Genomic DNA, 10,621 nt, shown 5'->3' on the forward strand with positions numbered 1-10,621 from the left:
TGTCGAAGACTGCTTCCTACTCGATACCGATGTCCGTGTTAGGGAAACGCGCGCCAATGTTTGAAATTCGGGCACATGGAAACCGTTTCGACAATTTCCGATCAAACAGTTTTCGATCGATATTTTCGTCATAAAACTTTCGAATCCAATACGTATATTTGAAGATTCATCAATGAAAATGTTTAAATTGGTAATCCATCATAAAAATGTGATTCTATCAGCAGTTTACGTCGAATTTTACCTGTTTTTATCTGCCAACCAGAATTTCAGTTCTTCATGGCACAATTTTAGTAATGAATAATTACTTAATTAAAAACTATATAACAATATTTTTAACGCAGAGTTCTTGAAATATATTTCCCATGTCCAATGAAACCATTCAACTAAACATCCTATTGGAATTCACAGAGATAATTCGTCCACAACAAGCTCATGTAGGGAACCCATTCTCCCAAAATAGTTCAATCAAGTAACAATTTCGCCCTATTTGTTAGACAATAGTTGTGATAAAATAGTCACCAAAAATCATAGTTTTTCCGCAGAATACATCTGAAAACGTGTCAATTTTAAAATTTTAATGATATTCTCAGAAATTCTTGTATTATTTACTTCCGTTCGTTTAATTGCGCATCAGAATTTACTTGCCTTAGAAGTATCATGGAGCAAAACAGTGTTCAATAGGGGAAATGAAATCCAATCATGATTTCACTATTGCCAATTACTATTCAAATTATCAATGAAAAAATTGAACAATTTTACCAAAAAACATTCCAATCAATTATCATCTACGCATTACACATTTATCACCCTTTCCTTTGCAACGACGACTTCAACAGCAACTTGAATTTCGATGAAAGGGAATTTGGAATAGAGAAACAAAAAACTAGGCACTGCCAGCGTTATAAATTATGTTTACGAACGGTACGTAGCGCCTTTGTCTAGCATGTGAAGGAATTTTAAGTGCGCCTATTGGAAACATATTTTTGATGATCTCGTGATCCTCACGTGTAATGGGATTCCCTTTCCATCACCAATGCAGTCCGTCAACATAAACATATTAACATTTATGAGTTCTGATAGGATTTGGTTTAAGATGGATCCTGTGGCAAAGCATAAGCTAATGAATAACGCTTGAAAGCTTCTCAGAGCTGATGTACTTTTTTTGTTTCTAAAGTTTATCGATAGTATAGATTTGTAGCTCATATTTGTTGTTCTTCTAAGTTCAAAATGATGTATGACAGAGTTTGAAAACTATTTAAACATTCTAAATAGTGAAAAATTGCGCTACAATCTTTTAATAAAATCTTTTGAGGACTTTCTGGCAGAATTCTTTTGAATACAGATGTTCAAGGTAAGATTACTGGCAGAAATATCTGCAGAATCCGTGGGGTAATAATTGACCAATTTGTTGTACTAGGGAATCGAGGAATAAATTAGTGAACGAACATTTCGATGCATACTGTATTTCATTTATTCAATTTCACCATGAATTCTTGTGATTTTCCCCAGAAATTGGAATTTGTAGCAAGAATATGCTCAGAGATTTCACCACAAAATTCGGCAGAATCTATTCAAATGTACCCTTACGAATATCCTGTTAGAAATTATTATTATGATTGTATACGTGCTCCTAAAACATTCCTAAAACTTTTAGAAAATGTACATAATTAACACGCTAGAAATTTCACCAAAAATATCACCAAGAATTTTCGGGAGAAGGTTAAATCAATTCTTCCCAAACAATTGCCATTGATCACGCCAATAATATCGTGAAAAACTTTTCCTGGACCTATTCTTAGGATCAGTAAGTAGTATATTGAGTACACAAATATTCTCAGTGGTGTTCTTTCGTTATTATGACACTGGTAATGGACTGTTTTTTACCAGACAAAAAAAATATAACTGCTGAGATACACTCCGACGTTTTTTTGACACCAAACTCCAAATTTCTTGCTAAACCTTTTTAAGTAATCACGTCAAAATTAATGCTAGCAATTTTCAAAGAAACATCCGTAGGAGTTTTGCCAAGAAATCTTCCTCACTGTACTGCCAGTTATTCTTTCAGACATTTCGTAGAAAATCGTCGAATACTTCCGCATTAACTTTGAAAAATGAGATATTTTTTTGATGTCCTGTCTTAATTTTCAAGTCGAGAGAAATTTCCATTTCTTCAACCCAAAAAAAAAATCCTTCAAACGTGTCTCAGTAGTTTTCTACAAATAAATATATCGATAACAACTCACACAAAACAATGTTTTCAAAACATGGAATTTTGGCAAAATAAAAAAAACGTGTTAAGAATTTCTTCAGAAATTCCACTGGGGGCGATATTTTCAAGGGATAATCCCCAGGAATTCCTCTGGGGATTTAATTTAAAAGTTCCTCCGGGGATTTATCCGGAGATTTCCTTCAGGAAATTCTCCGGGAATTCCCTCCAGGAATTCCTCCGGAAATTTCAAGGATTCCTTCGGGGATAACCCTGAAGAACTCATGCGGAGATTTTCTCCAGAAATTCCACAGAGAATTTGTAGTAGCAATTTCTCCGGGGATTTCCCCCAGAAATTCTTCTGAGGATTTCGTCCAGGAATTCTTTAAGAAACTCCTTTGGCGGTTTGCTCCATGAATTTCTCCGGGTATTCCCCAAGAACTTCGAGAATTTTCTCCAGGAATCCCTCCGGCGATTTGTTCCAGGAATTCCTCATGGGATTTCCAACAGCAATTATTCCAGGGATTACCTCCAGGAATTGCTCCGGGAATTTCCTCAAATAGCAATGAGATTTCTTCCCGAAAATCCTCTTGGAATTTCCTCCAAAAATGCCTCCGGAAATTTTTTCCAAGAATTCCTCCGGGGATTTTATTCAGACATTTTATCGGTTTTTTTTTTCAGAGTATTCTTCCGGAGATTTCCTCCAAGAAGTTTTTGAGGATTCGCACCAGGAATTTCTCAGAGGATTCCTTCGGTGATATCCCCCAAGAACTATTCCGGGATTTTCACAACGAATACCTCAGGAAATTCCCAATAGCAATTCCTCCGGGTGTTTCATCCAGAAAATTTCCCGGGATTTCCTTCAGAAATTCCTCCGGGCATTTGCTCCAGTAACTCCTCCGGGGATTTACTCCAAGAACTCCTTCGAGAATTTTCTCCACGAATCATTCCGGGATTTCCTCCAGTAATTCCTCCGGGGATTTTGTCCATAAATTTCTGCGGGGAATTCTTACAGAAATTCCTCCGAAGATGTGCTCCAGAAATTTATTCGGGATTTCCTCACAGAATTCCTCCGAGGATTTGCTGCAGGAAGTCATCCGGGGATTTCCCCCAGGAATTGCTGTGGAAATTTTCTCTAAGAATTCCTCCGGGATTTCCTTATAGAATTCCTCCGGGGATATGCTCCGGGCATTTATCCGGAGATTACCTCCAGGAATTGCTCTGGGGATTTCCCCCGATAATATTCTCCAGGAGTAATTCTAGGGAATTATCTCAAGAACTCCTTAAAGTTCTTAAGAATTTCCTCCGGGGCCGAGGATTTCCTTCAGGAATTCCTCCTTTTTTCCAAGAATTCTTTCGGGAATTCTTTTGTAGCTCCACCAGGAATTCCTTCACATTTCCTCCATAGTTCCTCAGGTGTTTTTCCAAAATTTCTCCAGGAATTCTTCAGAGTTCCTCAGATTATTCCACTAGGAATTTTTCTGAAGCTGCTTCGAAAAATTCCCTACATTTTCTCCGAGAATTCCACCAGATTTCTTCAGAAAATGAATGATGATTTATTGAGCCTTAAGACTAAAGCTGTCAGTACACTATGGCAAATATTTGGCTTGGATTGATACAGAACCAAACAAATGTTTCATATCGCAATATATTCATATCGCATATTTGCGACTTCCAATTTTAAAGATATTTTTTTAAATTCTTGATTAGTATCATTCCAAACATTACATTCATTTCTTATATCTAGGTGTTCAGTGTTAGACAACACTATCATCCTAATTTGGTGTAACAAAATTAAGCTTTTATTGACATTTTACATTTCATTTGCCGTAGCAGCTACGAATTTTTACAGATGAGTTGATTTCGCCTGCTTATAAGAGAAAAAAAGCTTTCAATTTACTTAACCTAACTTAACCTAAATATATAACGCATTAATCGTGGCAATAAAAGATTGTAACGATTTTTGCCTAAAATTATTGATTATTTTATTTAACAAATTTTGTTCCAATGTTTCTACATTGGATATTCTATGTAACTCATTGGTACTATACCAGGAAGGAAGCTTCAGTATCATTTTCAAAATTTTATTTAGAATTCTCTGCAGACCTTTCTTCCTGGTATTACAACAGCTACTCTATATTGGTATAGCATACAACATGGCTGGCCTGAAAATTTGTTTGAATATCTAAAGCTTGTTCTTGAGACAAAGTTTTGATTTTCTATTAATAAGGGGATAGAGACATTTTACATATTTGTTACATTTGGCTTCAGTGCCCTCGATGTGATTTTTGAAAGGTCAATTCTTATCTAGCATGAGCCCTAGATACTTAACTTCGTCTGACCAATTTATTGGAACCCGTCTCATCGTGACAACATGTCTACCTGAAGGTTTCAAATAAAGAGCTTTTGGTTTATGTGAGAATATTATTAGTTGAGTAGTTTGGAAGCATTAGGAGAAATCTTCCATTTTTGCAAGTATGAAGAAAAAATATACAAACTTTTTTGCAATCGACTACATCCTTTGGCGGAGAGGCCTGTATCATCCGCAAACAAGGTTTTTTGACATCCCTGAGGTAACTCTGGTACCGTAAAATCTGGTGTAATTGATCAGAAGGGTGAAATTGATCATCGTATCACACGATTTTATTTATTCCATCAAATATCAATGGAAGCTGCAGTAAATGAACGTTGTTTGTCGTAACTATTGTCGGATTGTGTGTTGTGAAGTTTTTTGCGTTGAAGAATGTTTATTACTATGAAAATAATGTAAAATTTCAAAATCATGCACGGTGCAGTATTGACAAACACCTATGAACTTCTATTTCTAAGCAAGGATTTGAACATGGTATAAAACTGAAGGTTTGTGAGGATGCTTGACATATATCCCCAAACCAGATTTCATCACCAAAACTCGTACCAATTAGCTCATATGGTTGAAATAATTGAATTTCTGTTAGATATCATTGAATTCCTTAGGAAATTGCATACAATTAGGCGTTTTCCTCGTAATTCTTGAAATTTAACTCTTCGTTATTTACCGTGCACCCCCGCTAATTTGAACGGTACCTCATGCAAACCAACGGGGTTCTTTTTTAATTTGAACATCTAGTCACCCTAGAAACGTGTTTCTGGTTACCTCTTTCACTGTTTTGTTTTGATTCTGCGTTCTATTTCACTTCACACCGTTCCATGAGCTAAATGACGTTTGAACCATTTTTAATCTGAACGATGTGCAAATTAGCGGGGTACAGATTAAAAAGTGTTCAGATTAAATGTGGTCAAACCAACGGGGGTACCCGGTATATAAATATTGCATTGTTGAGAATTTGACAAGTATATTCGGATTCGGGGAGCTCAAATTTATCACGTAGAGTTGTTTTGAAAACTAACAATAATGGCATTGACAAGTGATAAATTTCACCCCGAAATGAGATTCCCTGATTTTTTTATTTGAGAGATATTTTTTAACACTAAAATGACATTTGTTATAAATTTTCGGTACATGAGTCGACGAGGCTCATTTTCGTACTTGTTTTCCTGCATTTAATTGTTTGGCTTTGTTAACATTATAGAAAACAGACTAGGAAAAACGTGAAAAATGATCAATTTCACCTGAAACTACGGTAAGGCAGATGTGAAAATATTGTATAATATTGGTCCCAAAATGCTGCCTTGGGGAACACCAGCTCTTACAGGAAGTCTTTCAGATCTGGAGTTCTGATAATTAACCTGAAGTGTACGATTTGACAGATAACTTTGAATTATTCTAACAATGTATGTTGGAAAATTAAAGTTTTTTAACTTTACGATCAAACCTTCATGCCAAACACTGTCCAATGCTTTTTCTATGTCTAGAAGAGCAAGACCAGTAGAATAGCCTTCAGATTTGTTGGAACGGATCAAATTTGTTACACGTACCCGAGTAACACACAAGTTATAATTAAGGCAGAATAACTTTTAAATGACCAGATCTCGTCATATAAAAGATATTTCGCATCAATTATAACATGTGTGCTACTAGCGTAAAAGTTGATAAGTGGTCGAATGTCCATGGCGGAATCCGAACTGTTCATTGGCAAAAAATGAATTTTCGTTGATGTGGGCTATCATTCTGTTCAAAATGACCTTTTCAAAAAGTTTACTGATAAAGGAAAGCAAACTGATTGGACGGTAGCTAGAACCTTCTGCAGGATTTTTGTCTGGTTTTAAAATTGGAAATTAGCATTTTTCCATTTGTCTGGAAAATATGCTAATTGAAAACATTTGTGTTATCACAAGCAATCCAGTGGTAGCATCGTAGCAGCCCATGGCAGCCAACTCAGAGTTGGCATTGTGACAAGTTACTCTGAAAAGAGTGTTTCCATTAAGGTACCGTGGGGCAAGTGGGTAATGGATTTCGCATAGTTGGGATTCTTCAAATTCTAGAGACTACTTCTACTTCTACTGAAATTGATTTTTATGTAAAATTGAAGAAAAAAGTACAGAAAAAGTTTTTGAAAAACGTCTCTTTACTTTTCACTTGCCCCACAGGTGGGGCAAGTGAAAAGTTTATCGTTTTGAACAATAAATTAAAAAACTAACAGTAACATTCACGATTTCTATTACCTTTAACATTTGTTAAGGCGTCCCAATGAACAATAACATAAGTAACATGTAAACAAAGAAAATTTTATTTTTGTTACTTGAATTTTCTTCTGTTCAGTTATGTTTGTTGAAATAATTCGACAACATTATAACTGCAACATTTCTAATGTTAGTTCTTACATCATAGGACAGCAATTCCATTTCCGCTCTGTAGAATTTTTACCGCTCATTATTTGTTTTTAAGAAAATCGAATATGACGTCGGATAACTCTTCAAAATAAATCAAACGAAATCCTTCAATAAAGTATTTAGAAACTTTTTGATGTGGATACACCTATACCCCATTTTTTATGTTTTGAACTAGCTTTACATAGACATTCCACGAGATTTCCGTGCGTTGCCTTATATTGGACTTTTCAATCAACGTCTTTCTTTTAATCGGCTGTCCGAAGTAAACATATTAATATCGTAATATTTGGCAACCTGATTTTTAGAGAAGTTTCATGATTTGGCCATGATAATAGCATTTAACGCTTTGAGGATAGTGTTTCTTGAATTATCAGCACGTTCTGTTGTTTTATGATAATTGCGAACCTTTTATACTTATAGCTACCTAAAGAAAAAACACAAATTCAATCTCTATTGAGAAACTTTTCACTTGCCCCACGTGATTAGAAAATTGACAGTGTATCAATATAGTTATTTTTAGATCTATGTCAAATTAGTACTAAAATTTTTTTATTGCAGTTTAAAACTGTCAGAGGGAACAACTTAGAAGTGGTACAGAAAATTATTTTCCGCAACTTTTTTCTACTGAAAATATCAAAATAAGATTGCACGCCGCCAACTTGTTACGGAGTAATAGTTGACAGGTTGACAATACTTCGCTCTATTTTGCAATAATGTCTGAAAAATCTTAAGAATCTCTTACCTATCGTAATGTTCTCAATGGCCTCAAAGGTTTAGGCATGAGTTTAAAACGTTGATTCACATATTCAGTAAAATATACCAATTATTTTCACTTACCCCATTTACCCACTTGCCCCGCGGTACCTTACCAGCTCTTGTACAGAACAGTCGCAATTAGCTCTAATAAAGATTATTTTAGAATATAATAATTTGTTAAATATATCAGCTAAGACTATATTTGTTAAATATATCAACTAAGGAAGTTTCTTGATGAGACTTATTTAGTATTTTATCACGCTTGGCACACCTTGGCGCTCTGGAGGCACAACTGTGCCGAATGAAATGCGTAGAGTGACCGCTCCCTTGGCATTTTGAATACTTTTGAATGTTTTAACATCAGGGTACACGCAGCGAACTGGACAATCGAATTTCATACATTTTGCCTTATGAAAGGTGGAACGATTATTGCAATACGAACGCTTTATGGATCGTTTTAGCATCACTCCATTTCAAGGCGTCGATAGGCGCGTGGTGTACGCTCGGGTCTATCAATTGCAAGGTTCTTGGTTCGATTCCAGGTTGCCGCGTAAATGTTTTTTGTTTTCAAATTTTGGTTTCATAAGGCAAATTTATGAATTTCAACCCGATTTCTTGTGGCGAATTTTCATAAGGGGTTCCTATGTTTATCGATAGTCCATTTGCCTGAGTGTTACTTACCAGTCAGGCTAAGGCCTGGGTGGCCTCTGCTGTACGTAGGAGACGTCTCTATTCGACTCGGTCCATGGCTGCCCGTTGCCAGCCACGCATTCTGCGAAGGGTCCGCAGATCGTCCTCAACTTGATCGACCCATCTTGCTCGCTGCGCACCACGTCGTCTTGTGCCGGTCGGATTGTTTTCGAGAACCATTTTCACCGGGTTGGTATCCGACATTCTGGTTACATGCCCGGCCCACCGCAGCCTCCCAATTTTTGCGAGGTGGACAATGGTTGGTTCTCCCAGCAGCTGGTGCAATTCATGGTTCATCCGCCTTCTCCACGTTCCGTCTTCCATCTGCACTCCGCCGTAGATGGTCCGCAACACCTTCCGTTCGAAAACACCAAGGGCGCGTTGATCCTCTGCACGTAGGGTCCATGTTTCGTGCCCATAGAGGAGTACCGGTCTAATCAGCGTCTTGTAGATGGTCAACTTCGTGCGATGGCGAACTTTGCTCGATCGGAGCGTTCTGCGGAGTCCAAAGTAGGCACGATTTCCAGCAACGATGCGTCTCTGGATTTCTCTGCTGGTGTCGTTGTCGGCGGTCACCAGTGAGCCCAAGTACACGAATTCTTCGACAACCTCGATTTCATCACCGTCAATATGAACTCGAGGTGGGGGGCGTGCCGTGTCTTCTCTTGAGCCCCTCGCTATCATGTACTTCGTCTTTGACACATTGATGTTCAGTCCGATTCGCCTAGCTTCAGCCCTTAGTCGGATGTACGTATCCGCCATCGTCTCAAAGTTCCGTGCTACGATATCAATGTCGTCGGCGAAACCAAGTAACTGAACGGACTTTCTGAAAATCGTGCCACTCGTGTCTATCCCCGCTCTTCTTATCACACCCTCTAAAGCAATGTTGAACAGTAAACACGAAAGGCCATCACCTTGCCGTAACCCTCTGCGAGATTCGAAGGGACTCGAGAGTGTCCCTGATACTCGGACTACGCACATCACTCGCTCCATCGTCGCCTTGATCAATCTTATCAGTTTGTCCGGGAAACCGTATTCGTGCATAATCTGCCATAGCTGTTCTCGATCGATTGTATCATAGGCCAATTTAAAATCGATGAATAAATGATGTGTGGGTACATTGTATTCGCGGCATTTCTGCAACACCTGGCGGATGGCGAATATCTGGTCCGTTGTTGCTCGTTCGCCCATAAATCCTGCCTGATATTGTCCAACGAATTCTCTAGCAATTGGTGATAGACGGCGGCATAGAATTTGGGAGAGTACCTTGTAGGCGGCGCTCAAAATTGTGATCGCACGATAATTGGCGCAATCCAACTTGTCGCCCTTTTTGTAGATGGGACACACGACACCTTCCATCCACTCCTCCGGCAATACTTCCTCCTCCCAAATCTTGGAAATAACCCAGTGCAGCGCTCTTGCCAGTGCATCACCACCGTATTTTAGCAACTCGCTAGGAAGTTGGTCCACTCCAGCGGCTTTGTTGTTTTTCAACCGTCTAATCTCCGTTTCTACCTCTTGGAGATCTGGAGGCGGAAGTCTTTCGTCGTCCGCGCGTGCTCCCAAAGTTATTTCCGTGCCACCTCCGCTACTGGCCACATCACCATTAAGGTGCTCGTCGTAGTGCTGCCGCCACCTTTCGACCACCTCACGTTCGTTCGTGAGAAGATTTCCGTCAAAGTCTCTGCACATGTCGGCTTGTGGCACAAAGCTTTGCGCGAACGGTTAAGCTTCTCGTAGAACTTCCGTGTGTCTTTAGCGCGGAACAGCTCTTCCATCGCTTCGCGATCTCGTTCTTCTTGATGGCGCTTTTTTCTTCGGAAGATCGAGTTTTGTCTGTTCCGCGCCTGTTTATACCGTGCCTCGTTCGCTCTCGTGCGGTGTTGCAGCATTCTCGCCCATGCTGCATTCTTCTCATTCTTCAACTGCTCGCATTCGCCGTCGTACCAGTCATTTCTCTGATTCGGGGTCGCAATTTGCCTGAGTGTATATATGATATTAAGCTACCAGAATGGACCAGAACACACAAATTGATTACAAATTTGAAAACAATAAATTATCACATATGGCGAAATAGGGAACCATTATGTCCATAACTGGTACACCTACCGTCTGATCAGGTCCGTCGCACTCGGGCTCAGATTGGGTACCACTTCTAGTACTGCATTTGGTCCCTCGGTAGTGCAAAAGGTACCC

The sequence above is a fragment of the Aedes aegypti genome, chromosome 3 (genome assembly GCF_002204515.2).
Source record: "Aedes aegypti strain LVP_AGWG chromosome 3, AaegL5.0 Primary Assembly, whole genome shotgun sequence".
In the NCBI taxonomy this organism is placed as follows: domain Eukaryota; kingdom Metazoa; phylum Arthropoda; class Insecta; order Diptera; family Culicidae; genus Aedes; species Aedes aegypti.